A 26,667-nucleotide genomic window follows, 5' to 3' on the forward strand; every position below is an offset into this window, starting at 1 on the left:
ATTAAAGATGAGAGGAGCAAAGGAGAAGAAAAGAGAAAAAAACTAATAATACTAATTTTGGGAATTAAAACTAACAATGAAGATGAAGGGCCTCTTTCAGGGTATGTCTCTGCTGTCACAGTAGACAACGTGGGTAGCAGCGTGCCGATATAAGTCAATGAGTCTCAGCAAGCTAGTCACAGACCCATGAGATTCAGGCAGATTTCTGGCTGCAAGTCCCAAGTTGAGCTCTCTGTCCTCCTGTAGGGTTGAACTCTGCAGAGTTGTATTGCAGGTTCCAGCTGCCCTTCCCCTGAAGATAGTTCTGGTCCTGATTTGAGGTGAAGATGACTCCAACTTACCCAGTACAGTGGTCTGGTGGTCCGGTGTCCTCTGCATCTTTGTAGTGTGGAACCTGGTGGCTGTACAGAGAAGAGGCCAGAGGAGTGTGTGGGGGGTGTCCAGTGGATTGCTGCCAGGGCATGGACTGATTCGGCATGTTCTGTGTGACTCGCGATCTCAGTAGGGCATCTGCAGACCTGCCTGTCTGCAGCAGGCTGATTCGGCGTGTTCCATGCAACTCACGACCTCGGTAGGGCCTCCAACTTTAAAAATTATACCTCCAAAATTTAAAGACCCAATCAAAAATGGGCATCTGAAATGAATAGAGACTTCTCAGATGAAGGAGTAGAATTGACAAATAAATACATGAAAAAATGTTCGATATAACTGCTCATTCAAGAGATGCAAATTTAAACAACACTAGGATTTCATCTCACTCCAGAAAGAATAGTTATTATCAAGAAATCAATCAATATCAAATTCTGGTAAAGCTGTGGTGAAAGGAACACTTCTCCGTTGTTGGTGGGAGTGCAGACTGGTGCAACCACTGTGGAAATCAGTATGGAGATTCCTCACAAAACTAGGATTACAGGTCCCATTTGACCCAGCTATTTCCCTGCTGAGTATCTTCCCAAAAGAATTAAAAACATCATACCACAATGATATATACATACCTATGTTTATAGCTGTACAGTTTGTAGTAGCTAAATCTTGGAAACAGCCCAAACACCCATCAAGCAATGAATTAAAAATGAAAATTTTTTTTTAAACAATGGAGTACCACTGAATCATAAAGTAGAATAATCTTGAGATATTTCTATGTAAACTGATGCACTTTGCAACCATACTATTCAGTGAAAAATTTGGAAACACATGTGTAAATATTGCATTGTTTCTCTGTTGTGAGAAACTGAAAGTGTAAATGAGGATCCAAATGTAGGATACCTATTGTTAAATAGAAAATGTTCAAATGGGAAGGAGAACTAGTGAGGGGGTGGAAAGGAAGGAATGGAAAAAGAAAGAAATGAGAAAAGAAGGAAAAAATGGAAATCAAGCTTTTGTGAATGAAAAGGGGTTGAAGGGAGGGTAAGGGAATGGGGAAAAAGAAGAATCAAGATATATCATGTATAGGTACAAATTCTCTATGATCAATGTCATCATTATGTATATCTAAAATGTACCAACAAATTTAATAAATTAAAATTTTTAAATCCCCATGATTAGTAAAGTGCCCTTTATAGTCTTACAAGTGGATTCACTTATGGGCATCTTTATTATCCAGGTAATAGATACATTGCTAGTATCTAGATACATTGCTTGTATCTGGATGGACAAATCCTCATGAAGTCATAGGTGGTGAATTTCAAAGGTGGCTGGATTAGGGTGTGTAAATGTGGATTAAGGGTTTAATGCTGGTATTAAAATTGTTATGCTGAGATTAAGGGTGTAATGCTGAGATTAAGGGTGCCCTGCCCTGGGTGTAGGTGACACTATTCAATAAGCTTTAACCTTGGATGGAACAAAAAAGGGATAGAAAAAAGGCAGCCTTCTTGTGCTTTTGCTCCCACTGCAGCTGCTGCCACTATTTCCTGCTTTTGCTGCCTCCTGCCTTCCATTCCATGTACTGTTGTATCTCCTCTGTGATGCCCCTCTGCCTTGCCACCCTACTTTGAAACCAGCTGACTATGGACTGAAACCTCTATAAATTGTAAGTTAAATAAACTTTTCCTCTCTTAGCTTGTGAGTGGTGGATATTTTGTCTAAGCAATGAGAAAATAACTAAGACACCAGGATAGTTTGCTTTTGGTGACATGAAAATTTGTTTAAAGATCAATTCATTTGGTTTAATGAAAATATTCAATTTCAAAAGCTCTGACTAGGGCATGCATAAAACTTGATTATAGCTTTAGATCTAGAGGAGTGTTTTCTGGAGAAAGAAGTTAAAACATAAGCCAAGGCAACTGAAATTGCTTATCTAAAACATCCAGGGTCACCCAGTGTTTCTCACAGGAAACAGAGATGTTTGTAGACAGCATATTGCAAATTGCCCCAGGCCTCTTCAGTCTTCATTAGAGTTGGAGGTGAGGGTTTTACCTGGCCTAGCCCCTTTCTGGGAGTTGGGGCAGTCAATTCTCCAGTGCCATGAGTCAGGCATATCAGCCTACTGACACTCATAGCAGGGCCCAGGCAGTAGCTTGGTGCAATCACTTGCCCAGTGTCCAGTTTTCTTACAGGCCTTGATTGGATGTGTTTTCTCTTGGACAATTTGGGTGTACTTAAAGTGTGGGACTGCAAAACCTTGTAATCTTAGAATTCTTGTAGCCCCAACTGCAATTAAATGTGAGTTAATGATTAAGAAGCTTGTTAGTTCTGGGAAGCTAGATAAAATTTGTAACAGACATGGAGTTTTAAAAGTAAATTACTCAGCTCCTTGTTTATCCAGAGAACAGACGTTCCCAGACCCACTATCTGCAGAACAGTCCATCAATGTGTCTGCCAACCATCAGTACGTGACAGTCGTGACCATTAGTGTGTGTGTGTGTGTCGACCATCAGTACGTGACAGTCGACCACTAACCCTTGTTTCTTTTCTCTTAAATCTACATGTTAACCTCCCCCCCAACCCCCTATAAAAACAGCCCCAGGCTCTGAGCCAGTTGCCTCTCTAAGCTACTTTGCTTTGGGAGTGCCGTCTGGCCAGACTAATAAAGGCCTGTTTTACTTTCCAACTTGTCCGGTGTGTTCCCTCCCAGATGTTCTTCGTTGCAGTCAGCTCCTCGGAGCATTTGGTAAGGCCCACGGTCTTACAAAAGCATTGCAAATTGGGACAAGCATAGTTTTTAGTACCTTGTTTAAGGCAGTAGAAATTAAAAAAACCTCTTTAAAAAATTAAAAATAAATCTTAAAGAGTTATAAGAACAAGTGTGGCTTTACTTTTGCATACTCACAGCCACTTGAGTTGAACTTTACTGGTTGTTCCTTTTTTCTGCTCAGTTCATCAGTATTGTTTCTAAATTACCTGAATTTATGTTAGAAGAAGGATGGAGGGGATCTAACCTAATTCAAAACAGAAAAGGGAAGGAGACCCATATGATCCCTATAAGGATGAGATTTCCTGGGGACCATAAGGCCAGTTTTAAAAAAAGGAAAATGGAAAACAAACATAGCAGAACCATGTGATGACTCATGTGACCAAATAAAATTGCCAACAAATATGGCTGAATCCATGTGGCTAAGTCACAAGATGAACCAAAATGCCCAACCCATGTTTCAAACCAAAATTGGTGACTCATATGCCTAACTCACATGATGAATCAAAATGGCTGCCAATCATGGTGGAAAGGTGGACTTGGATGAAACAAACCCCTGAGAAAGCAACTTACTAATTATACCCAGAGATAAAAGGCTATCTAGAAGAAAAGTGCAGATGAGACTGTGACCACAAAAGGGGTAAACTGGGGTAAGTAGCTATTCAAGCAAGAGAAGAAGTTACTAAGAACTATTTTTTTCCAAAATAGTGAGGAAGCTGAGCAAAGCATCATGGAGAACAGAAACACAAAGACAAAAAGTCATACGACACTCTAAGTCACACACATGGAACCTGAAGGATCTGTTCTGTAGCTAAGATAATAACAGCTTCCGTGGCTCCTCTTCACTAACTCATACCCACAAGGAGGGACTGAAAACAGGAAAAAGAAGAAAGGAAAAGGGGAGATATACTTGAGGTGGACCTATGGGCCTCATAGCAGTTGGGAAAAATACAGAGGCCATGTGCTTCTCTTATCCCCCACCAAAATGGTGGGACACACTAGAAAACCTCATCAACTGTAGATTTGAGAGAGAGAGAGAGAGAGAGAGAGAGAGGGAGAGAAAAGTGCACCAAAGGGAATTACCTGATGGCTGGTAAGCCAGCTATATTTGACTGTCAAATATGTTACTGGTTTTGGGGTGCTGAAGTCTCATCATAGAGGCAGTTTCTAAATTTCTCCTGTCCTGAACAAAGAATTGTCAAGACAAGTACAAATGGTAGCAAGATTTTACATTCTTTAAAGGTAGGAAAAAAGGCAAGTTCTGTGGAGTGAATTTGAACCAAGGAAAAGTAGGAAAAGGAGTACATTCCACAGCATGAGTGGACTACTTTGAAAGAACACAGTATGGAGAGCCACTCCTCACGCTTATATAAAGTCTAGGCTGTCCTTCCCAACAATACTGTTCATGTTCTCATAAAAGTCAACATGCAGGGCTTTGCCAACATTTCTGCAGATATGTCCTGAAACTTTGCAATTAGCCGGTCACACCTACTTTCTCAGCCAGCCTGTCATGTCTTAATCTCCTGCCTCAAGCCCAGGTGCTTCCCACTGAATGATTGACATGAATGATTGACAGGATGCTGTGTCATCTCAGAAGTTCTCTACATGGATCCTTGTACCAGAATGCACTCTGATTCTAATTACATGCATGACATGTAGTACATATTTATGAACCCTTAATGAGATTTGAGTAGGGTGAAAGTGATTGAAACATGTGCTCTCACCTAGAGCATCAGAGATCTGAGTTACTGTTGTGTGATTTTGTATCTTTCTTAGGAGAATGGAAAAAGGAATGGCCCTAGGGTGCTGTTTAAAATCAAGTGAATGGAAGGGAGTGATTTTCTCAGTGCTATTGTTTCTAAATATACTATTTCCTCCTCAAGAGTGCAGATCCTTGAAAATCTTTACGGGGTGCTGAAGGAGGAAGTTCCATCTTCTGTAGCTACTTCCAGCTGAGTATAGTGACATTGGCCCTATCTAGGCAGAGACTAAGGAGCCTTCACTCATTGATCTATGAGTTCAAGTAACCTGAGTTTTTTCTCTTAGGATCTCTTGATGAACTGTGGATGTGGAGGCAGATTCTGATCTTGAGCTAGGCCCATCACCAGTAGTTTAATGGCCATCAAATTCAACTAATAGATTCAGTATATATGATCTAAATATCAAAGTTATAAGAAGAATTAATAAGGCCCATGTAACCAAACAGTGGCCAAAATCTCTAATTCCAGATATTTCACTAGGGCATTCATGACTTAGATGTCCCTTTGTGGATTTTTGAATCACAGTTTACTACTTTCTTTCCTGTATCTGTCACTATTTTAGACCAATTGACATAAGAACTACATTCTTCTTTTATAGACAAACATAGACCCTGTGCTTCAGTGGTTAGGAAACCTAATCCCCTAAGATGGTGTATGGCCAACACTGCTAGTGAGTCTATTTGACTTTGAAGGATGTCAATATACTAGGCAAGTATATCTAGGCTACCTGTCAAGTTCTTAGATACCTGTTGATTTTAAGAGAAAGAAGCAATTAGTCTTCAGGTTTTATGTGAATAATCACTGCTTATTATCTCTATTAGTGGCAGTTTAGGAATCATCTAGGAGGATCCCAAAAGAAACACACACACACACAAATAAGTCATGTTATAACTTTGGGCAGCAACCTCAAGTGTAGTAAAGAAGAGAGTAGCAAGATTAGCCACGCAATTAACTTGGAACACAATGTTTTACTTATCTGACTCAACAAGATTGGTTAGTATTTTCTTTTCTGAAGGAAGATTGAGGTCTTCCACTGGTTCACTGTATGAGGTTTGTAGTCCCATCTCTTCATTTTCTTGTGTTTCAGGTGGCTTGGATTTTACCCTAAAGAGGTGAATCCAATTGTCTAGTCTCTGTGCCTTCATGGCAGGAGTGGTTAGAAGGGTTGAGTAAGGGCTGCTCCATTTGACTGTGAGCTGGTACTGGGGTCCACATGCTTTCCAGATCTTGATTACAACCTGATCAGCAGGGAAGATGTTAGGTAGGCAATTATTTTTAGTCCCTGGGAGTGGAAGAATCTCAATTCCATTTTTCTCCCTGTTGGAAAGTTCCCAGATGGATCACATGTTGAAAAATCTGGGAAGTTTCAGTGTCTGGAAGTAAGTCAAATGCCAAAAAGGGTCTCTATAAACATCTCAAATGTGCTGAGATGAAGTTTGAATTTGGAGGCCACCCAAAGCCTCATTAAGGAAATTGGAAGGAGATCTAACTACTTGAGGTGTCTTTATTTTCTTTTTGACACAGCTTGGCTAAGGTTTGCTTGAGAATTTCATTGGCTCTCTCAATTTCTCCTGATGACTGGTGTCTCCACGCAATGTGGAGATGGTACTTGATTCCAAGTGCTTTGGCAAATCCCTGGGTAATTTGGGATGTGAAAGAGGGCCCATTATTGCTCTGGATAGATCTAGGTAGTTCAAACCTAGGGATCACTTCTTTGAGGAGGACTTTTACCACCTCCAAGGCCCATTCTGACCTTGTAGGGAAAGCCTCTATTCACCCAGTAAAGGTGTCAATAAGCACCAGGGGTGTGTGTACTCCTTACATGTAGGCATGTGGGTGAAGTCTATTTGGCAATGTTTTTTCAGGAGAGGACACACATCTTTGTACCAATTTACTCAACATATGGATGAGTCTGTGAATTATAGAGGGCATAGACAGAATATGTCTTACACACCTGAGATAAAATTTTATGGTCTCCAAGCCCTATAAAGTGCTTACATGCCAGAGTTGTGGTTGTTTCTCACCCTCAGTGGAAAGCATCATGCAGAGACTTAATTTCCACTGTACTCACTGTGACAAGAACAGCTTGGGGCCCTTTTGAACTCCTCCTTCATTATCAATGGTTTAAAGTTCTTCTGTGGAAAGTCCTGGCTCTGAGTCAATATCCTGGAATGGAACCATGGTCAGAGGTATTGATGGGCCAAAATTATATTAGAGACCAGCCTGTTTGGCAGTGGAATCTGCCTAGGAATTGCCCTGGAAGACAGGGTCCAAGGAAACTTTATATCCCCAGCAATGGAAAACTTGCTACCTCACTTGAGAGCTCTACTTTCTTGAGGAGGCTAAGGATCTCTGGTCCATGATTTATTGGAGATTGGTGACTAGTCAAAAGTCCTCTTTCTTTCCAGATGGCTGTATTGCATTTAGGAGCAGAAAAGCACACTTATAGTCAGTATATATGTTGGCCTTCTTGCCCTGGACAAGTTGTAGAGCACAAGTAAGGAAAACATGTTCTGCCATTTGAGCTGAAGTCCCAAGGGGAAGTCCTCTGGCTTCAATGACCTGGTTTGGGTGACTACATCATAACCTGAATTCCTAACACCATTCTTTATGAAACCACTGCCATCAGTGAACCATGTGTTAGCCATCTCTGTCAACAGTTGGTTCCTCAGATCAGTGTGGCTAGGATAATTCTGGGGGATGTTTTTTTCACAATTATATTTTATCTGTTCATTAATTTTTAGAAAGGTGGCTTGGTATAAATTGGTGCAAGACTGAAGAAAAACATCTGGGTTTTCAATAAGAATTGCTTTATATTTAGTGAGCCTTTCTCCACGCATCCACAAATATTCCTTGAGTTCTAACAGAGCCTTAACCTGAGGTGGGGTTAGAACTAAGAGATTTGCTCCCATGGTTATCTTAGAAGTTTCCTGGACTAAGAGGGCCATAATGGCTTATTGCTCACTGGCAGCTAAGCCAGCCTAATGTTAGCCCATCTAGTCACTTAGAAAAGTAGGCAACTGGTCAATTGTACTCCCATAGCTACTATCTGTTTCTCTGCCATGAAGAGAGAATAAAGGTTAGCTGGTCTAGGATTCCTAATGCTGGGGTCTGCATCAGGGCCCATTTTAAGATTTTTAAGATCCTCTTGATTTACTACTGTCCCTTTTAAGGGTTCCATTTTTGGCCCTTAGGTTTCCCCATCTAGGGGGTTTGGCTATTACTCCAAAATGAGATATCCATATTCATCAGAATCCTGCGTTTCCCAAGAAATCCCTCAGGTGCTGTTTAGACTCTGGGCAACCAAAGTGGCAAATTATGTTCATTCTTGGGAACAACTGTCTTTGTCCTGGAGATCATATCCCAAATACATCATCTTTTGTTGAGAAATATGGGCCTCTTTGAGGAACAACTTGTAACCACCTTTTTCTAAAAAATTGAGTCTTAATGATGTTTTTATCTGATAACTCCTTAGGGGGTGTATAAATAAGGACTTCTATTTTGAAATTTAAATCTCACAAGTCTTGTGCTAAAGTCTGTGTAAACAAGTAGGGGCTAACTCTAAAACCCTCAGGCAGGATAGTCCAAGTACACTATTCGTGAAGTCATGTTTGGGAAACTTTTTTTTATTTTTATTTTTTTACTTACATATATATTTATTGGTACATTTTAGGTATAAAATACATTTATATTTATCATTGGGTGTTTGTACCAGAACATAATGTATCTTAGTTCTTATTTTTTCTCCCATTACCTTTGCACCTTTCTCCCCCTCCCTCCACTCTTCCCTATTTACACAGAGTTTGGTTCCATTTTTCTTTTCATAGTTTTTCCTTTCCCTTCTTCACTTTCCCCTTCCCCTCCCACCATCCCCAAACCCTTGGACCTTTTCTTATTTCAAATTATCAATTATTCATTTTAATTATTTTCATCCTTATTTACACTTTCAATTTCTCACACTAGAGAAACTATTCAGTATTTACACATGTGTGTCCTATTTATTTCACTTAAGAGTATGGCCTCAATATGCATCCATTTAGCTATAACTGTGTCTAGTTTCTCATTCTTTGTGGCTGACTGGTACTCCATTTTATAAAAAAAACACATCTTCTTTATCCAGTTTCCAGTCGATGGGCATTTGGGCTGTTTCCAAGCTTTAGCAATTACAAACTGTGCCACTATAAACATAGGTGCACATATATCACTGTGGTATGATTCTTTTAATTCTTTGGGGAAGATTCCCAGTAGGGGAATAGCTGGGTCAAATGGGACCTGTAGTCCTAGTTCTTTGAGGTATCTCCATACTGATTTCCACAGTGGTTGCACCAATCTACATTCCCACCAACAATGGAGAAGGGTTCCTCTCTCTCCACACCCCCGCCAGCATTTGTTATTGGTTGATTTCTTGATAGCAGCCATTCTTTGTGGGGTGAGGTGGAATCTCAGTGTTGTTTTCATCTGTATCTCTCAAATGACCAGTGATGTTGAACATTTTTTCATATATTTATTTGCTGGTTTTACTTCTTTGTCTGAGAAATGTGTATTCATTTCAGATGCCCATTTTTGAATTGGGCCTTTGAATTTGGGGGGTCTGATTTTTTTTAGCTCTTTATATATTCTCAATAGTAGACCTTTGCGCTACAGCTGCCAAATATTTCTTCCCACATTGTAGGTTGTCTCTTAGCTCTGTTGGTAGTTTCTCTTGCAGTGCAGAAGCTTTTTAATATGATGAGATCCCAGTTGTTGATTCTTTGTGCTAGCTCCCATGCTACTGAAGATTTGTTCATAAAGTCTTTTCCTATGCCAATGTCATCAAGAGTTGTACCTAACTTATCTTCCAGCAAGTTTAGTGTTTCTGACTTAATATTTAGATCTTTAATCCACTTCAATCTTGGTTTAGTGCATGGTGATAGGTATGGGTCTAGTTTTAATCTCTGACAGGTTGAAATCCAGCTTTTCTAACACCATTGATTAAATAGTCTATCTTTCCTCCAATGAGGGTGGTTGGCTCCTTTGTCAAAGATGAGGTGGGTGAGTACATCTGGAGTTGCTTCTGTATCTTCTAATCTATTCCACTGATCTTTGGGTCTGCTTCTTTGCCAGGACCGTGCTGTTTTTATCACAGTAGCTTTGTAGTATAGCTTCAAGTTGGGGATTGTGATACCCCCAGCCATGTCTCTGTTGCCTAGAATTGCTTTTGCTATTCTAGGTTTATTCTGCTTCCAAATGAATTTTTGGATTGTTTTCTCTAGTTCTGTGAAGTATATTATTGGAATTTCAGTTGCATTGCATTGAATCTATATAGTAGTTTTGGAAGTATGGCCATTTTCACTATATTGGTTCTTTCTACCCAGGAACAAGGGATTTTTTTTCTTATATCCTCTTCAGTCTCCTTCTTCAGAGTGCTGTAGTTTTCAGTGTAGAGGTCTTTTGCTTCCTTTGTTAGGTTGATTCCTAGATATTTCATTTTTTTAGATGCTATTGTAAAAGGAGTTATTTCCCGAATTTCTCTCTCAATGGGTCTGCTATTTGTGCATAAGAAGGCTATTGTTTTTTGAGTGTTGACTTTGTATCCAGCTACTCTACTGAACCTGTCTATTAGGTCTAGAAGACTTTTGACTGAGCTTTTGGGTCTTCTATGTAAAGCATCATATCATCAGCAAATAATGACAGTTTCACTTCTTCCTTTCCTATCTTTATTCCTTTTATTTCTTTCTCTTTTCTAATTGCTATGGCTACTCTTTCCAGAATGATATTGAACAGGAGTGGTGATAGTGGGGATGCTTGTCTTGTTGCTGATTTTAGCGTGAAAGTTTTAAGTTTTTGACCATTTAGTATGATGTTGTCTGTTGGTTTTTCATAGACAGCATTAATCAGGTTGAGATAAAGGCCTTCTACTCCAATTTTCGGTAGCATTTTTATCATGAACAGGTGTTGGATTTTGTCAAATGCTTTTTCTGCATCTATTGAGATGATCATGTGGTTTTTTCCTTGACTCTGTTAATATAGTGTATTACATTTATTGATTTACGGATGTTGAACCATCCTTGCATCCCTGGGATAAATCCGACTTGGGCAGGATGTACGATCTTCTTGATGACCCTCTGTATTGTGTTTGCCAGTATCTTGCTAAGGATTTTTGCATCTATGTTCATTAGGAGATTGGTCTGTAGTTCTCTTTTTGGGTTGGGTCTTTTCCTGATTTTGAAATCAAAGTAACACTTGCTTCCAGGAATGAATTTGGAAGCCTTGCTTCCCTTTCAATTTCCTTGAGGAGTTTAAAGAGTAATGGAGATAGTTCTTCTTTAAATGACTTGTAGAATTCAGCAGTGAAGCCATCAGGACCTGGGGTTTTCTTTCTTGGTAAGTTTTTTATTACATTTTCAATTTCACTCATTTTTATTGGGGTGTTTAGAATTTCTATATCTTCTTCATTTAATTTTTATCGATTTGTATGCATCTAGGAATCTGTCCATTTCTTCTGTGTTTTCCATTTTATTAGAGTACAGCTTCTCAAGTAGGTACTGATGATCCTCTGGATTTCTGCTGGATTTGTTGTGGCTTCACCTTTTCCATTCTTCATTGCATTGATTTGAGCCTTTTCTTTCCTTTTTTTGATAAGGTTGGCTAAAGGTTTATTGATTTTATTTATTTTTTCAAAAAACCAACTCTTTGATTCATTGATTTTTTTGTATCATTCTCTTAGTTTCCATTGCATTGATTTCTGCTCAGATCTTTATAATTTCCTTCCTTGTACAAGCTTTGGGTTTGTTATGCTCTTCTTTTTCTAGGAGCTTGATGTTCTGCATTAGGTTATTTAACTGAGTTCTCTCTGTTGTCCTAATATGGGCATTCATTGCTATGTATTTCCCTGTGTAGAACTGCTTTCATTGTGTCCCACAGGTTCCTGTATGTTGTACTTGCATTATCATTTACTTGTAGAAACTGTCTAATTTCTTATTTAATTTACTCTGTCACCCATTGTTTGCTCAGGAGGGTGTTGTTCAATTTCCATGTGTTTGTGGGAGTTTTGCGGTTTCTTATGTTATTGATCTCCAATTGTATTGCACTATGGTCTGATAATATACAGGGGATAACTTCGATTCTTTTACATTTACTTAGATATATCCTATGAACTAGCATGTGATCTATTTTTGAGAATGACCCATGTGCAGCTGAAAAGAATGTGTATTCTGATTTTGTGGGGTGGTACACTCTGTAAACATCTATTAAGTCCATTTGTTCAATAGCTTCGTTCAGTTCTAGAATTTCATTGTTAATTTTATTTCTATTTGATCTGTCTATTTGTGATAGAGGGGTGTTGAGGTCCCCCACTGCAATTGTATTAGTGCTTATTTGGTTTTTCATGTCCATTAATATTTGTTTTGTATAGTTGGGGGCATTGGTATTTGGTGCATATATATTTAGGATTGTCATCTCTTCCTCTTGGATTGTTCCCTTCACAAGGATGTAGTGACCATCTTTGTCTCTCTTAATTAGTTTTGGTTTGAAATCTACTTTGTCTGCAAATAAGATTGCTGTGCCTGCTTTTTTCTAGGTTCCTGTCACATGGAGAACTGTTTTCCTTCCTTTTACTTTCAGTCTATGGATTTCCTTTTCAGTTGGGTTTGTTTCTTTTATACAGCATATTGCTGGGTTTTGCTTCTTAATTCATTCTGTCAGTCTGTTTCTTTTCATTGGTGAATTGAGGCCAGTAACATTGATATTTATAATTGACAGATATTGACTCATCCTTGTCATGTTGTTTTACTCTTGTTGGCTCTTTTATTTCTTATTTTCCCTCCTTTCACTTTAGTGTCTTACCTTGCATGGTGTCTTTTCTCTGGTGGGCCTCATGGAGTTGTGACCTTCATTTTTTTTTCTAGGATATTGCGTAAAAATTGTTTGCAGTGCTGGTTTGGTGTTCACGAAATTTCTCAGGTGTTCTTTTTCATGGAAGTATCTAATTTCCCCATTGATTTTGAAAGATAATTTTGCCAGATACAACAGTCTAGGTTGGAAGTTATTTTCTTTTAGGGCTTGAAATACTTCACTCCAAGCTCTACTTGATTGGAGGGTTTGTGTTTTGAAATCTGCCATGATTCTTAATGGCTTTCCTTTGTAGGTGATTTGTTTCTTTTCTCTAACTGCCTGTAGAATTTTGTTCTTCTATTGGGTTTCCGGGATCTTGACTATTATATGTCTAGGTGTAGATATTTTTGGTCATGGCTGGATGGCGTTCTATATGCTTCACTTATCTGTATGTCCAATTCTCTACCTCTGTCTGGGAAGTTTTCTACTATTCTGTGAAAAGTTTTTTATTCAATTGTAGTTTCTCCTGTTTTTTCGTTGACTCCTATGAGTCTTATGTTATTCTTCTTTGCATCATCTAGCAGTTGTTGGATTGATTTCTCATGGTCCCTTACTATCTTTAAGAAATCTCTGTTTTCATGGTCCTTAACCACAATACTGTCTTCTATATCTGATATTCTGTCTTCAGATTCTCTTATTCTGTTCTGCATGCTTTCAATGGAGTTTTTAATCTCCTGAATATCTGTTTGAATCTGTTTCATGGATTCCATTTCTTTCTTATGTTGGGTGGTCATGTTTTCCATTTCTTTCTTATGCTTGGCATTCATGGCTTCCAGCATGTTTCTGATCTCATCTATTTTCTTATCTGTTTCTGCTCTAGAGCTTCTAATCATGTCTTTCACTCTGCTCACCATGTCTGTATTTATCTGGGAGATTATTTCTGTTTTTTTTTGTTTTTTTGTTTTTTTTGGTACCGGGGATGGAACTCAGGTCCTTGCTTTCTTGCGCAGCAGGCGGCGAAACTACTGAGCTAAATCCCTGGCCCGATTATTTCTGTTTTGAAATTTTCTAGAGCCTCATGCATCTGCTTTGTTACTTCCTGTGCCCTCAGTTCAGGGTGTCCAAGTGGTTGGTTATCAATGAGGTGGACTTTTCCACCCCATTTCCCGCAGAATTTCCTTTTTGTGTCATGAAGGCCTGCTTTTGTGACTTGCTTTAGTGTCTTTTCATTTTTGTTTTTGTTACTGTCCTTGGTTTAATTCCTGGGTTGATATTTCAAAATTGCTTAATGTAGGTATCTTTGTTGCTCGTGTTTGAAACCCTTGTGGAATGATTGCTTTTCAGAGGTGTCTTCCAGACATAGCTTGTGTTTGGGTTTTGAGACTCTAATGACTCTGAAGCTATTTTATTTTTCTTATACCAGGAAGGAAAACTAATTAGATCAATCACAACATGTTAGCCCAAATAACATAGTCAGCAATACCATCGCATCAAGCACAGCTTAGAAAATGACAATTTGTGGTAGTTATTAATCTATCACTTTTAACTATGTGAGTTAAATTAAAACTGAGGACCAACCCAACATAAGTTTATAATGAATAAACTCTTCAATATAGTATCTTTCCTGTTCGGGGTGTGGGGAGTGAGGGACAGGTAGAAAGAACAGGTAAGATTAACAGTGAGGCCAGAAGACACAGAAAGATCACACAAACTCTAAGAAATTGTTAAAGGCAAGAGAAAAAGGCAGAATGAAAGAACAAAGATGTGAATAGAATCATCTAACAGCAACAGGGAGGCTAGATACTGAATTTACTTTCCTATAACCCTAATGATAATCAAGAGAAGGAAAAAGAGAAGAAAAAAAACAATAAAGGAGAAATCCGAATTCAGTGCAGAAAGGAACAAATGGGGAGATGAGCAATGTGGGATAGTGAGAGAATGAGTGAGAGCGAGAGAGAAAAAGAAAAGATAAAAGAAAGAAAAGAAAGAAAAGTAAAACTTTGAAGGGTAGAAAAAAAGTAGAAATTAAGAATTAAAAATGAGAGAAAAAAATTTTATTTTCTTTTTTGCAAATAGCAATAGAAATTACGAGCCTCCTTCAGGGTATGTCTCTGCTGTCACAGTAGGCAATGTAGGAATCCCTGTGCATATATGAGTCAATGAGTCTCAGCAAGCCAGCAGCACATCAAATACAGTGTTCTGATGGGCCTTTATTGTAGAGATTCTCTTTACTTTTCTGCTGAGCTTCAGTTTTCATCGAGGAGCCTGAGAAGCCCTCTTTCTGTTACTAACTTCTGCTCTATCTTGTGGTGCTCAGGACAAGGGTCTTTATAATCTCCTGTGCCTCTGTAGTGTGGGATCAGGTAGCAGAAAAGCCAGAATGTAGAAGGCGCGCGGGGGTGGGTGGGGGTGGGGTAGGACTGGGCGTTGGAGGCGCAGGAGCAGGTAAGTGCATCTCACCGTGCCGTGGGCGTGGCCCAGAAGGGCCGCGGAGATTTAAGGTGCTTGTCTCTCCTGGCTGGTCGCAGCTTAGAGACCTGTTTGGGAATCTTTACACTCAAAGGCAAACAAATATTTAGTTAGAATCCACAGTGATAGCAAAGAAGACATCTTTGAGATCAAAGATGGAGAACCATTTAATGTCTCCTGGGATCTAAGTGAAAAGCATGTATGGGTCTGCTACTAATGTGTGAATAGGTACCACTGCCTCATGCATGGCTCTAAGATCTTGCACTAGGTGATATTCTTTTTATAGCTTGACTACTGGTAAAAATGATGTATTGCATGGGGACTGGCATGGCACCACTAACCTTATAGCCAATAACTTGTCAGAAGTGAGCTTTAAACTCTGTCAGGCTTCTTTCTTAATGTAATCCTGTTTTCTGTGAGTATATAGGTTAGATTAGGTTTCTTTAGCTGAATTGACCACTGGAGTGGCCTGGATAGGTTTCCCTGTGATGCCATCATAACATGCTTGGGAATCAACTCCTGGCAGAGACATCAGGTCTCATGGGGTCAGGCTGTCTGAGTCCCAGCAACTAGGACCCAGGTTGCCAGAGGTTTGAATTTCAGAGTTTCCCTGAGAAGGAAGAATATATTTCTTCCACTTACCAGCATGGGACACTCTTATATCAACCATAAAGATTGATTGGAAAAGGAAATCTTCCAAATGGCAGTTCAGAGAGCTGTCCAGTAGACTCCTTCAAGTCCTAAAATAACTTTCAAACATAATAAAAGCTCACCCTAATAAACTAAAATTGAATAAGTCACTCCAGTATCACAGAGAGATATAATTTGTCCACTACTTCTAGACACCTGGGTCTCTTGTAAGTTGATGTGAATATTTGTGCTGGAGCCTTGAAGGCGGCCTCAGGAACTATCATTTGATGTCCAGGCCTCCCTCCCTGGCCACCATGGTGATAGATGACTGCATTCCTTTCTGGGAGCAATGTGCCCCTGTTCCAATCCCAGCAGTCTTCTTCCATGTTTTGACAGGCCCAAGTGTCAGGCAATTTTTGAGGGCATCCTTTTACCCAGTGCCTTGATTTCTTAGATGGGAAGCACTCCAACTTGCATCCATCACTGTTTGGATTACCTCAGTTTCCCTTAGTGCTGCAGACTTTGTCCTAAGCCTCATCAAATGGGGGAGCATGGCTTTCACCTGCCTCTTTTGCTTATTCAGCTCTCATTTGTCCTCTACTTTATCACAACTATTAAAGACAGAATGAGTACATTGACCAATTGAGTTATTTTTATTTGTGGGCCCAGTTAGCGCTTTTAGAGCTTTTTCCTAATATCTGTATCTGAGTGACTAATAAAATACTGATTTAGGATAATCTGACCTTTTCTAGACTCAGAGATTAAATTAGTGTATTTACAGAGTATCTTTTCAAGCTGGAGCTGAAAAGCAACTGGTTTCTCATTAAAGCCTTGACTAATAGACCCAAGATTACTGTAGTTCACAAGTTTGGGCATCCCTTGTTGCATACCTGCTAAAATGGCCTTGTTTTATAACTTTCACTTGGCTCTCCACCCCGTGTTGTAATCCCACCTGGACTTTTCTTAGGCTCCAAATAACACAGCAGTTGGCTGATTATCAATCAGAGGGTGAAGCTGTGAAAGCTTCATCATTAGCCAGTTTTGCAGCCTTTATAATCATTTTGTTTTCTACTGCTGTGTAGCAAGAAATTAGGATGAACTGGACATCTCAGCAGGTAAGATCAAAAGCCATTATTTGTGTAAGGAAACCATCAATAAACTTTTCAGGATCCTCAGGTAATCTACCCAGTTTTTCCTTGTAGTATTGCTGAATATCCATATTGCTGAGAGAGGGACTAGCATCCAAATGATACCAAAGGTGCCTGCCACTTCTCAAAGTGATATGCAGTGACTGGCTTAGATGTTGAGTTCCCTGAATTCAGGAAGACCAAGACATGGTATGAGATGGACTCGGGAGAGGGCATTTATCTGCTGAACTTATTTACTGAGCAAGTTGACAAGGAGGTAGCCTGTGGAGAGGAGCTGACAAGAAGGATGATTACCTCTAGGGTACAGATCAAGCCTCTGGTAGATACCTCTGGCCATTTTTTTATTTCTTACAATAAAATATAATTGAAATATGGCATTGTATTTCATGCTTCTGAGGGGGGTGACCACATCTCATTTTCCCCAAGTGGATACATAGGCCACTTTTTATTACACAGGAATTTAAGATGATCTTTCTGGAGGACTTTGGGGTGGCACTTTTCCTAGTGGGTGAGAAGACACCAGAAGGAATAGATCAAATCAGGGACTCAGAAGGAATAGATTAGATTGTTTCCATCTTTAGATAGGAGTTAAAATTATGTTGAGGGTCCCTACAGGGCTGTTCCTGAGTAAGCCCCACCCCATTAGTGGGGACCTGACAGGGTATCTCCTGATAGTTCTTGAGCTTTTAGCCTAAGGGTTGTGACTTGGTAAGGCTGAATTGCTTGGCATTAGGTCACTGGAGCCTTATAGAACCTTTCCTGAGTTAGTCCCCACATGTGAATCTGACAGAGTATTCTGTAAACTATCCATAACCAATTTCAACTTTTAACAAAATGTTCCCCAATAAAGCTGAACTACCTGGCTGCTGAACATTTTCAGCTCTTTTGGGCATGCACCACATTCCCTATTATACCTTAGAATCTCCACTATGAGATCCAGACAAAAAAATCCAGAACTAAATACCATATTGGCTGGATGCCTCTTAGCCAATTATAAACCACCTTATATCTTGTCTATGGAAGGGCAGCAATTGCATCAGTCAACAGAACCCCAGAACCTTAACAATTCCCCAAAGATGTGGATGTCAACCCTTGGCTCTGTGCTGTCTTCTACTGAGTGATCATTCTAATTACACTCTATCCTTTCCCCCTAGGTCCACAATGGAGATTCCAGTTTTTATTCATCCACAATATCTATCCCTACATCCTTACACTCTCCACAAAAGCAGAATGTGTTTCTTTCTACTTTCCTGGAGAATACAGGACAGAAACATCTTTCTGCTCCATTAATATACCATGCACTGGGCACTTCCACAGATTATATCCCGAAATCTGGCAGTCCAAGAACAGGGAATGAAACATCACTTCAGAAAAAAAACTAATTTCACTAGATCAAGCCACAAAGCATGAATGTCTGGTGACAAACCTCAAATAAAAGTCAGTGAAAATTCAATCGGCAAATGCAGGTCAAACACCCTTTTAGATAGGTGCACAAACTTGAGGACACATCACAATGAAAGCAAAACTAAGTGAAAAGGAAAGAAAGAACTATTATTAGAGAAGTAATGGAGGAGGAGATAGCTATAGATGGGCTTTAAGACTCATAAGAGTCACTAGAGCTGGCTCTTTCAGCTGCTATAGACACTGGCAAAAGTGGCATGGTAGAAACTAGAAGAGGCAGGAATGAACTTTAAAATGGGCATACATTGCTGTTCTTTTTCTCAAACGTGGGAATGCATTATACTTCCCAACTGTGTTTCCCTGAGTTGTGCAGCACCAAACAACCTCAAACAAACACACAATTAATTTGAATACTCCAACAGACAAAAGCCTGGGGGGAGGCACAAAAAGAGATCTAGAATTCCTCTGAGAAAGAGAGAATGAAAATTACCCATACAGAGCACTCACCCAGTGTTAGCCTATGACTCACGGGGCCCCATAAAGGTCACTGGGGCTAAGTAAGTGCTGCCCAGGTCTACATCATGCAGGGCATGCTGTCAACTGCACTCCACAAAAAAAGCAACAATTTCAGGTGGACTAGGTCAATGTTTCCTGGTTCCCCTGGTTCCCGGTTGTGGGTGACTATGCCAAATCAGTGAAACTCTCCCACTGGCTGCCTCCATTTGGCTCAGCTCAGGTTCAGTCCCCCAAAAGGTGTGTAGAGTCACAGCCACTGACATCACATCTGCACACTGTGAGAACCATCAAGAAAATACAACCCCAACCAATCAACAAGAGCCTTCATGCTCCCTGCAAAGGCCCAAAGCCTTTTGTCCCACAATCTACTCATCTCTAAATGGTGACCAGATCAGCCACTCACCCTTGGTATCTGTCCCATATGTCCAACAATCATTCACTAAGACACTTGTAAAAAGAAGACAAGAGAAAGAAGTTTTTTCCTAAAAAGGGATTTACTTTCCTTTCCTAACTGGCTTCTTTTGGCTGGTGGCTAGTGGCTGCTTAGTTGCCAGTGTCTGTCAATATCTCCCAGTTGTCCGTTAATATCTGCTGGTTGGAAATTGTCAAAAAAGTTACTGTGCGATTTGCAGGTATAATCCAGGCTCTTGTATACAATAAGCAATAAATTGCACCAAACAGCAAGTGGAAAGCAGCTACATTTATTGAGAATCGCAGGAATTTGTGCCCAGGACAAGTCTATGCCAACAAAAGATATGGCACAGACAGAAAAGTGATGCCAAGGTGGCAGGAAAGCAAATTATTGTACACAGGTCACACAGCAGCAGCAGCAGCCCCCAGTAAATCAGGCTTTTAGAAATTAAAGGATATGTACCTCAGCCCAGCTACCTCCCACTGTGAGTCTCTAGGTATGATTTACATGCATGATTGATAGGATGCTGTTACTTCAGGAGCTCTCAACGTGCATGCTCGTTCCATAATTCACTCTGATTTTACTTACATATATGATTGGTAATACATACTTATGAACCATTAATGAGGTTTTAGTAGTGTTATGGCTTTTATCTAGACATTCCTCCAAAGCCTCATGTGCTCATAGGTGGGGCTTTTTGGAGGTGGCTGCATTTAGGGTGTGTGAATATAGATTAAGAGAATGTGATAAGTAATTTAGTTTGTTGATTGCTTTAGCATAATTCTGGGTGTGGATAATGGGAAGGTCCACCCTGAGTATGGGTGGCACCAACCAATAGGCTAGTAACCTGGGTGGAATATAAAGCGAAAGAGGGAAAGGAAGGCTGGCTGCCTGCTGATTGCTGCCTGTTGCATAGACTGTTTCTCCTCTGTCATGCCTGTCTGCCATGCCCCCCCTGCCTTGGAGCCAGCTGACTATGGACTGAAACCTCTACAACTGTGAACTAAAATAAATATTTCCTCCTTTAATTTTGGGTGTCAGGTATTTCATTTTAGCAAGGAGAAAAGTAACTAAGTAGGGTGAAGGTGACTGAAGGTCGGGCTAGGCAATCCAATATGCATGTGGACATGACATCAGAGACCTCCTGAGTTACTTTTTTTGTTGATGGGTCAGGCTCAGTTTAATACACAGAACAAGTTAATTCACAGCAGAGGCAGGCAAGGAGACTTAGTCACAAGGGGGGGAGCACTCTTGGATTTGGGGGGAGAATCCCCCAAACCCACCTCCTCTCCCACTTGCAGTCTCAATTTTCCTTTTTTAAAATCTGAGCAACAAACACTCACAAGCACAAGAAACAACTGTGCCCCTCGCTACCTCCAGAATGGCCAGTGAGGGTGGCAGAAGGCAGCCCGGCCTGGCCAGGAGGGAAAGAGCGGCTGGGGAGGAGGGAAAACGAGTCAGTTGCAGAGTCTGTGCTTCTCATTCCAGTGGGTGCCCAGTGGGCACCCACCTGGCCCCACAGCCACCCACCACCATGGCAGCCACATGGCAGGCACTGGGTGGGTGCAGGGTGGGGCTGTCGGGGAGGGGCAGGAACAGAGTTCAAAACCATGGTTCACATCATGCAGTATCCATGATGGTCACTAGGAGAGGGCAGGGTGGACACCATGCCCACCAGCCCTCGTCACTGGGGGATGGTGCTCACCTCAAGTGGAGAGGTGGGACAGCTGCAATGCCAGAAGTGGGGTGGAGTGCCAGGCAGGAAGCTGGCACAAACGGGTGCCCAGTGGATGCTTGGCAGTGCCCCCTCCACCAGCCAGTCCTCACAGAACACTTTGTATATATTAATTTCTTTTTTTTTAACTTTTAAAAGACTCTGTCCATGCCCCTAGATGGCATCCACTACCCCCCTGTGCCCGCCGAGAGGGGGGTATGGCTTTTAGGGGAGCAGAAGCTCCTGGTGCCCATTTGCCAAGGGATGGGGAAGGGGGAAGGGAAGGAGAGGGGCCTGCTGGGCCCACCAATGCTCAGGGCCAATGCTCCACTTGCAGAGGAGCCCTCTGGGCTTCACCTCTCCCTCTCATGGGAGGCTAGGACACGGACGGGAGAAGCTTTCCGAGCCCTGGAGTCCAGGAGAACCAGAGCCAGGCCTAGGTGAGGGTGATGTAGGCAGAGGCCTTTTCTTTTAGGTGCCAAAAACAGAGGTGATAACTCCAGCTCCCTTCCGGGGGCTCTGCCATAGGGGGACTCAGGCAGTACATGTGGTAACCCCAATCCAATCCGATCATAGTCATCACAGGACAGCAGCTGGCCGTTGTTCTTGGAGGTGCTACACAGGCTGCAGGATTTGCACTCAATGCACTGCCAGCGGTAGGTAGGTCCTCACAGCCACCATCATGTTCACCGTGAACTATAAACACAAAGGGTGTCCTGATCGCCCACAGTCTGCACAGGAGATGAGGTCCTCAGAACACCCGCTCTTCTTTGAGCCACCCAGGCAGAAGTCACAGTAGCCGTTGGGAATGCCAGTGCTATCAGGTGCCTTCTTGGCTGTGTTTCCTTTGTGCCTCAGGGACCCAGGTCATTTCTTTGTAAAACTGTTTATGGTTGTTTGTCTGGTGGAAGGGAAGGGTGTGGCACTCGGCATGCTCCTCCCCCTCCTCCTTAGCCAGGTGGGTGTGGGTGTAGTGGTACCTGAGCCCGGACCGATTCTTACACCATTTCCCATAGATATCACAGACATAGGGCTTGTCTTGGTCCTCCAGGGAAATGATGTCCTGGTATTTCCGGAGGCCCCCGGTGCCATATGCCTTTCTTTTGGTCCTGTTCTTCCTCCTGGGGATGTCATCCTCCAAGTCTTCTACCTCAAGATCATGTAGGAACTTCAGCAGCTGCTATTTGTGATGGCCCATAATGGTCTCCTCCTTCTTCAGCTCGACCTTCTTCTCTGTCTCAGCACACAGCAGAGCCTCGAGGACAGGCTCTTCTGGGAGGCCGCCCTCCTTCTTCAGGGGTGCCTCACAGTCGATCTTATACTCGCAGGGCCTGAGTCTGGAATCCTCTAGAATGTTGAGTCTCCATTTCTTCCTCCAACAGCGAGTATGGTAAGTGTAGATTTGTCCCAGGCCAGACCTGGCCCACGGTGGGTCTTCTCCACCCAGATGTAGCAGTTTTTCTGGGCCATGCTGGTCTGCTAGTCCAGGAAAGGCAGGCATAGGCTGCGCTCAGAGCACAGGTGTGCGTTGTAGCTGTGGCAGTGCTCCATGGCCTTGAGGTAGAAGTCTTTGCCTAGGGACTTTAGTAGGTTCAGAATGGCGGTAGCCATGGCCTGCTCCACAGAGCTGCCTGCACTGCTCCCTCCTGAGTTATTTTTATGTGATATTTTTAAATCTCTGTTAGGACAATGGAAGGAGGAATGGCCATAGGGTGCTGTTTAAAGTTAAATGGGTGGAAGGGCATGACTTCCTCAGCTCCATTGATTCTAACTGTACCAGGTGTACCTAAAGATGTTACTAAAAACTTGGTCTTAGCATTAGTTAATTGTGTGCTTTTACTCAAATGGTAATTCAAATTGGTTTACAAAGAGAGGACTCTAAATATGTGCTGATATGTTTTCCTGGCAAAACTCAGCTTGTTTCATAGAAATATTGGCTTCCTTTAATTAACTTAGTCACTACATTCTGTAGTTCCAGTCTACTGTACAGAATGAATTTGCTTTGTTCTTTTTGGCTTGTTTTATGTCTGCTTATAAGCATTGTAACTATTGCTTGTAAACATTCTAATGTCTGGTCAGGCATGGTGGCACATTCCTGTAATCCCAGTACTTAGGAGGCTGAAGCAGGAGGATCTCCACAAGTTTGAGGCCAACCTGGACTACATAGTGAGTTCAAGGCCAGCCTGAACTACATAGTAGGACCCTCTCGAAAAACAAAACAAAGAAAAGTTCTAATGTTTTAGGGTGCTGACTACAAAATAGGATTAGACTTGAAAATGGACTCTAGATAAACTCAGCCTAAGAGCTGTACTTTCTAAATCTCTGATATTGCTCAAATTTGGCAGAGGTTTTATAACCCTGACTAAAATCATCTGTCACACCTTTTCTAACATTGAACATGATCTGACTATCACCAGGGAAACCTTCCTTGACATCAAGGGACTAGCCACAGATGCTTAATTTGCAATGTCTTTAGAAGAGAAGAAAATGCATTCAAACAAGGGGAAAAAGTTGTGAGCATCAAAGTGTCAACTGGGTGCCAACCTCACAAAAATAAGTAGAACTGCAGAGGTTATAAACAAGGGTTCTAATGTATGATTGCCTAAAAGCAAAAGGACTCTTTAGAAGGTGTAGCTGTTATATATCTCCTTTCTTTTGTATTTGACCCACAATATTTAATGATACTTTTTCAGGCTCAAGCATCTGACTTCCCCTTGCATATATTTCAGACATCTTTATTGGAGTCTATGTTTCAGTCCACCATCAGATAGCCAGCCAGATGATGTGTCACCTCATGAACCTCAAAATTGAGGGCTGGACTAAAGCCAGAAGGAAGGTGTAACTGGCTTCACAAAATGAAATTTTCAGAGTTAGATTTTTTTAGAGAGAAGTGCCTTTTCCAAACTTCCTCGGGACTAGGACGTAAATAGCCATCCCACCTTTTCCGAGTCCAGTTGAACTGACAGATTTTGTGGATACTGGCACCAGGAAATCAAATCCAACTTCATTCTTTTAGGGAAGGTAATGGGAGTCTGGGCCCAGAAAGATATGAAACAAGCCTGAATGTGTCCATTGTCTCATTGTATTCCCTACCCCACTGTTCCGTGGTATAAAAGACCCCAACAAACTTGTTAGTTTGATGTTAATCAGATGGTGATTTGAGGCAAATCCTGTTGCCCATCTCCTTAGAGCTAGTTTTGAATAAATCTATTCTTTTTACCAAAATAAATAACCTCCTCTGATTTGGTCAGTGGTGAGCAAACAAACCTGAGTACATAAACCTAATTGGCGGGTCATCCTGTGACCTTGAGGTCCAGAACTAACAGACACCTATAGAGCTCAATGGAAAAAGCATGAGGAGTCCACACTCACTTCCCCATCTGGTGAAGACTGCACAGAAGTGACCATGTTAACCAGATTCTCTCCTGCTACAAAATCTACACTTAGCAAAGATCCAGAATGAGGCTGCCTAGGTGCCAAAGACAGGAAACTAATGGCAACTAAAACTGACCACCATCTTAAAAGAGTCTGCATGAGACAGGCACTAGACAAAGAAGCTTTTTACACATTACTGTTAACCCACACAACAAGGTGCAGATTATTTCTTCTATTTTTCAAGTGAAGATGCTGAAGTTTAGAGGTGTTGTGGCATGGTGGGATATGTGTACCACTCCTCATCTGGAACACATAACCGCCAGGATCGTAAACTCTCAGCTTCAATAATGAATTAATGAGGCAGAATTTTAAATTAAAAAAATGGTTTATTAAAAAAAGATGGAAAAGAAAGAAGATAGACAGCTACCTTGAGAGGGTAGGGGGCATCAGAGGTGAATACTCATGGATAATGTCCTGAGCTTCTTTTTTTTTTTTTTTTATTCCCTTGGCAACCACCTCAGCAGGTCTTGGTACAACCTTCAGGTGGGTCACCCCACCAGGGAAAGAACCATTTGTCATTCTGCCTGGATCCTTTTCATTTAGCACCAGAAAATCAAATCCAAGTTCATTCTTTTAGGCAAGGTAATGAGAGTCTGGGGCCAGAAAGTTATGAAACAAGCCTAAATGTATTCTTTCAGTGATTTCTAGTGATTTCTCCCACCCACACATGGGCACTTAGAAGTTCTTGCCTTCTGACTGGCTCTCTGGGTGTTTTTGATCCTATCCTGAGCACCTCTATCTACATTCTTCCTGGCCATTTGATTTCTTCCTGTCCCTTTGTAATGGATAAGTGTGGGGGAAAGCCTTATAAAAAGATAACAGAGCTATTGATTAAATAAAGGACACATGTGTATTTTATATATTAAATAAGAGTCCTTAGGAGGCTGCTCCTTGTCTCCTTTGCATTTTATTGGGTGAGGTGGGAGCTGGTTACCCTGACCTTTCTAGTCTCTGGCTACATTCCTATTTTGCCTGTTGACTCTCCTCACTGAATTCGTATGTTAATTGTGCTATCTGGCACCTTACTGGGTCTGGTTACTCTCTCTCTCTCTCTTTACCTATGTCATTTTAATTGCTGGAGTCTTACCGGCAGAGGCAAAAGGCTGCCTTTAGTAAGAGGTCCTATTAATTTCTTTAATAAAGCTTAATGAGATGCTATTTCATCCTTTTCCTTGCCTATGACCCTCTGTCCCTACGAAAGTCTCACTTATCCAAGTTCAAATATAGCCAGTAGGTTGTAGATTCAGAAATAGGATCCAGGTCTGTCTGACTCTAAAATTAATAGTATCACTTAGTATCTTAAAGGTTTTCAGGAAAAATGACAAAGGGCCTCAGTGAAGGTGTCCAAAGTGTTCATAATTAGCATACTAAAATAAAGAGAATTATCTGTTTTGTAGTGATGAATGTTTAACTTACTGTTTTCCCTAAAAGAATATGGTGTTTAAAAAATGTTGGAGAGCATCAAAGAAAGTAATGGCTCCATGTACCTCTGCTTCTGTAAGGGAGTCCCTGAGAGATTGTGTTCTGCTCTGGGGCTTATACTTCAATGAGGCCACAACACACTATAGTGTAGTAGCTTAGTTTAGACACTGTATTACGAGTAGGCAGTTAGAGAAGCCTAATGATAGAGTCAGATAAAAGAGCAAATTAAAGCAGTTAATCAAGCATCTGAATATGCCTAGAAATGTACAAGAAAACATAAGAACAAAAGATCAAAAGCTGGGATTAAAATAGACAAATAAAGACACTTCTCTCCAAGAAGACTCTTATCCAGGGTACACTGTTATTTAATAGTTCTAACAGCTCCTCCCTCCCTCCAGATCTTGGATTTCAACTGATTAGACCTCAAGAAACAGAAATGCAGAAACAGAAATGCAGAAGCAGGAAGAAACTCCTCAATCCATCTTTTGTAAAAATTTAAAATTCCCACTGAGGATATACTGTCCTGAAGGCAAAGAGAAGGAAGAGATTTTGGAGAGCCCAGAGGAAAGAATGAGTGACTCCCACTTGGAAGGGACAAATCCTGAGCCTGGGGATGTAGGAATTCTTAGCAGTGCCTCAAGACAGGAGAGGAGATAGCCCTGAAGTTCAAAATGGGAGGCAGATAAGGATCAAAATGTATAATAGATAACGTGAAATAGGAAGAAAAGGTCCAAAGGGGAAGGGGAAGTGGGAGGGGAAGGGAAAAGGAAAGAAGGGAAAGGAATAAATATGAGAAAAGGGAAAAACTGAAACAAAGT

General features: G+C 41.1%; 1 pseudogene across 1 annotated transcript in view; it reads right to left on the reverse strand.

Annotated features, from left to right (window-relative positions):
- The window catches only part of LOC147828799 (zinc finger protein neuro-d4 pseudogene), a 40,963-nt pseudogene continuing 14,296 nt past the window's right edge, over window positions 1–26,667 (reverse strand). The window contains exon 1 of the transcript XR_015450115.1: window positions 1–26,667. This exon is cut by the window's right edge and continues 14,296 nt beyond it. The product of XR_015450115.1 is annotated as a zinc finger protein neuro-d4 pseudogene (transcript).

This window comes from Heterocephalus glaber, unplaced genomic scaffold, assembly GCF_053883595.1.
Source record: "Heterocephalus glaber isolate CG9 unplaced genomic scaffold, H.glaber_assembly_v1.0 deba00000936, whole genome shotgun sequence".
NCBI lineage: Eukaryota > Metazoa > Chordata > Mammalia > Rodentia > Bathyergidae > Heterocephalus > Heterocephalus glaber.